The 4,809-nt window shown below is 36.8% G+C and overlaps 1 pseudogene; it reads left to right on the top strand.

Annotated features, from left to right (window-relative positions):
• Nucleotides 1-776: 776 nt before the first annotated feature.
• Nucleotides 777-4,514, top strand: LOC144237779 (olfactory receptor 5D13-like; annotated as a pseudogene).
• Nucleotides 4,515-4,809: the final 295 nt, after the last annotated feature.

Below are 4,809 nucleotides of genomic sequence, written 5' to 3'. Positions count from 1 at the left end.
GGTGCTCAACTGACTGAGCCACCCAGGTGCCCCACTAGGCTACAGTCTTACAGATTATTTTTTTTCTCACTCACATTTCTTTTTGTTTTTTAAAATTTGTTTAATGTTTATTTTTATTTGAGAGAGAGAGACAGAAACAGAGCGTGAGCAGGGGAGGGGCAGAGAGAGGGAGACACAGAATCTGAAGTAGGCTCTAGGCTCTGAGCTGTCAGTACAGAGCCTAATGTGGGGCTAGAACCCATGAACCATGAGATCATGGCCTTAGCCCAAGTCAGATGCTCAACTGACTGAGACACTCAGGCACACCTTTTTCTCACACATTTCTGTATTTTACATCAATGTGAAGACATATAGGATCTTGTTTATTTTCCTTAAGATTAATGTTGATAATGCAAATACCTCAGGGCTTCAGAAAAATAATACGCAACCAAGGTATCACATGGGACGTGTTACAACTAATTACCTGAACTGCAATCTAAGTAATTAGACTGCAAGTTAGTACTTCAGTGGTATTCTCCAGTCTCTGCATCCCTAAGGTCATACTGGCATATATTTGTGGCACAGTTTGGTGCCAGGATTTAGTTTTCAAGTGTGATCTGTTATTTCTGAGTTGTCTTCATAAATCGGGAAAAACAAGTAACTTATCTGAAACATTTAATGAAATAGTAGAAGTACTGTGGACCTCTACTATTGCTTTCATATCTGTTTCTATTAATTAAATACTAAGCAGGAACAGTCCTAGAGTTCATTCATCTGAGCAAATAATTCCTTCCTAAATGACTCATGCAAATCCTTCTGTATTCAGGTGAGTTGATTTTGGTTTACTTTATAAGGAAAATAATGGAGTTTCAGTAATCTCTGCAGGAGAAAAACACATGTTTAAGACAAAGTACCCACAAGCCACTTAGTTCTGTGCAGAAGGGCTTGTGGTATTGATTCTGACTCCTTCTTTCTTTCAAATGATATTCATCCTGGTTTTATGAACCAGCCAGCAAAGCAACAAACATTTAGCAAATACAGAATAATAATAATAAAAGGGACTCCTTGGTGGCTTATTTGGTTAAGCCTCTGACTTTGGCTCAGGTCATGATCTCGCAGTTCATAGGTTCGAGCTCTGCATTGGGCTCTGTGCTGACAGGTAGCTCAGAGCCTGGAGCCTGTTTCAGATTCTGTATCTCCCTCTCTTTCTGACCCTTCCTGCTCACACTGTCTCTCTCTCTCTCAGAAAGAAATAAAACATTAAAAATTTTTTAAATAATAAATAAAAAACGGGCCTCGTCTTCACATTTCCTATAATCTCCAAAAAAGAAAGTGATAAAAACAACCGTATTTTTAAATGATAAGATACAGCCTATGGCAATTGTTAGTTATAAACATTAATGCTTGCAAAATGGCAAGAAACAATGAGCAGTGTCTATAATAGTAGGGGGAAAATAAAATACAAAGGTGGGAATAAATTGGGAAAGTAAACTATGTGCAAATGATCCTGTATTATGTAACAGATCTCGATAAACACACCATGACCAAAGAAAAATGTGTCAGGGGTAATGAGATTCAATTTCTAGATCCAAGAAGTTTTGGAAAAGCCAGCTGAACATTGTAAATTGCCTGCATTCACTTGTAAAAAGTATTTGGAATCTTAGGAGTCACTGGCTGTCAGGTTAAAGTCATCATGGAAAATTATTCTCACAATCTTGCGTGGAATATCTTAAATTGAAGGCATGTTCCTGGGGGATATATCCATAATCTAGCTTTGCTGTGCTAAGACTTTATAAGGGAGTGTCACAGTGGCTCTGTTGTGGGATTGAAATTCAATCTTTCCCATAGGCATGAACATGTGAGAAGCAGAGAAAGCAATAGCGTGTTAAGAAAACTTATAGCAGAATGGGAAAATATAATTATGTATCTTAGATGAAGTGCCTCAATGAAATTCTATAGTGTTTCTATTGTATGGGTTTAGGAGGAAAGACTTTCTATATTGTACGTGCCCACCCATTGATAGATGTCCATACTTGGGCCTGATTTTCATAACAGTATAAGGCTTTTGGAATCTACCCAATATTCAAAATTTCATTAAATAAGAAAGCTGATTATCAATTATGCATTGCACCATGTCTTATAGCCTTGACTTCATTACCAAAGAATCTACATCCATTGTAGTGATTTAAATTTCATATTATTAATATTCTCATTTTGCTATTGAGAAAATGGCTCATGGCAGCAGGTAATTTTCAAGAAATATAGTGTATTGTTTGAGATGGGTCTTTATCCTGACACTCGTCCTTGGAAAAGCTTTAAACTTTGTTCAAAATGATAGAATGAGTGGCGGGCGTTGGTGGTATAGTGGTGAGCATAGCTGCCTTCCAAAATGATAGAATGTATTTTTTTGCTGCAGCCTGAGATTTATGTGCCCTGTCCAGTATTTTGATAGTCTCTATTGTGTACCACCTACACAATTTCCACAATTTACCACACCGGAAAAAGAAGAGATTTTTGTTCAATATCGTTTTAATTGTCATCACTAAAATCACAACACATATTTGGTTGTGAACATATCCTGATGAATGATATAATGTGATGTGAGGGATAATATTAATTTTTTTCAAAATTAGTTCAACATAAATGTGTAAGTTTTGTACAATTCAACAGCACAGCCCCAAAATGTGAGAGTATTGAATTACCAGGAGTAACAAGGGCTTTGAAAATTAGATGAGACAACCAAGAAAATGTTAAATTGACCATTTTCACAAGAATGCTAGCATTTAAACTTAAAATAAAACAGTTATAAGTTAATTTTCTCACAGTTTAAGGGGAGGGGAGGATAAGAAACTGAAGAAACCATATAATTCCTTGCTACTACAGTTGACCTTGAACAAGATGGGGGTTAGAGACACAAACCTCCATGCAGTCAAAAACTCACATATAACTTTTGACGAACCAGAACTCAACTACTAATAGCATAGTGTTGACCGGAAGCCTTCCTGATAAATTATACAGTCAATTAATAAGAATTTGATATGTTATCTGTTATATGCTTGATATTTATGTGTGTGTTTTGTATTAAATATTGTATTCTTTCCATAAAGTAAGCTAGAGAAGGAATTATTAAGAAAACTATAAGAAACTACTTTTACAGTACTATCTTATATTTATTGGGAACAATAGCATACAGTGGACCTGCACAGTTCAAACCCTTGTTGTTCAAAGGTCAACTATAATTTTTTACTAAGCTCAAATTCATGCAAAGAGAGTGGCTCATGAAGTCAGCTGCCTATGATAATGCTGATTTTATTATTGGAAATAGAGCAAAGTCTACTCTGTTTTGTGGTGTTCCCATTTTCACTATGTGATTATTCTAGTCACACAAAATTCTTATTCACTGAGTAATTGTTCCATAAGTGACATTTGAAATGTAACTGTGGAAGGAAGTCTACTATTTTTAGCAACACTCTTAAAAGAGACCCACTGAGCCTCTAAACATTTCTTTTCTTCTCTTACCTATTTCAGATTCTGGAATTTACTTTTCTGAATAAATTTTTATGTTTTGTCCACAGGAATCAAGAAAACCAGAGTAGTGTGGTCACCTTCATTCTGCTGGGCTTCTCAGAATATCCAGAACTCCAGATGCCCCTGTTCCTGTTATTCTTAACCATCTACACAGTCACTGTTTTAGGAAATCTGGGCATGATTGTGATCATCAAGGTCAATCCCAAACTCCATACCCCCATGTACTTTTTTCTCAGCCATTTATCTTTGGTTGACTTCTGTTACTCTACAGTAGTCACACCCAAACTATTAGAAAACTTGGTTGTGGAAGACAGAACCATCTCCTTCACAGGATGCATCATGCAATTCTTCTTTGCGTGCATATTCGTGGTGACGGAAACGTTCATGTTGGCAGTGATGGCATATGACCGATTTGTGGCAGTTTGTAACCCTCTTCTGTACACAGTTGTCATGTCTCAGAAGCTGTGCTCCTTGTTGGTGGGTGCATCATATTCTTGGAGCATAGCCTGCTCCTTAACATACACATACTTTTTGTTGACCTTATCCTTTTGTGGAACTAGTTTCATAAATAACTTTGTCTGTGAGCATGCCGCCATCGTCTCTGTGTCTTGTTCTGATCCCTACATTAGCCAGAGGATCATTTTAGCAGCTTGATGAAAATAAAGCAGCTTGAATTCAATGAAATAAGCAGCTTGATGATCATTCTTACCTCCTATGTTTTCATTTTTATCACTGTCATGAAGATGCCTTCCACTGGGGGGCGCCACAAGGCCTTCTCCACGTGTGCTTCCCACCTGACAGCTATCACAATCTTCCACGGGACCATCCTCTTCCTCTACTGTGTTCCTAACTCCAAAAGTTCATGGCTCATGGTCAAGGTGGCTTCTGTCTTTTATACTGTGGTCATCCCCATGCTGAACCCACTGATCTACAGCCTCAGGAACAAAGATGTGAAAGAGACAGTCAAGAAGTTAATCAATGTTAAATTGTTCTTTGATAAAATGTAAAACCAAAAATATTAATTAGTTCTTTTTGAGAGTACTGTAAGAGTTGTTCAATAGAAATCAGTACATAAGGGTATGGTAAACTGTAATTGACAGTCCATAATCTGTCCATACATTCACTGTAATGTTTAGTAAAATAACTTTAAAATTACATGTGGTAGTAGGGATAAAGGAATAAAAAATTAAACCATGTGTTTGATTCATGAATTGAAATATGAAGGTGTCTGTGTCAATATACATGACCATATAATTGCCCAGGCAAATTTCAGTTCAGTTTAAGTCATGTGAAGTGTGGGAT

The sequence above is a fragment of the Crocuta crocuta genome, unplaced genomic scaffold (assembly GCF_008692635.1).
Source record: "Crocuta crocuta isolate KB4526 unplaced genomic scaffold, BGI_CrCroc_1.0 scaffold1047, whole genome shotgun sequence".
In the NCBI taxonomy this organism is placed as follows: Eukaryota; Metazoa; Chordata; class Mammalia; order Carnivora; family Hyaenidae; genus Crocuta; species Crocuta crocuta.
This window is presented reverse-complemented; position numbering and strand designations above follow the sequence as displayed.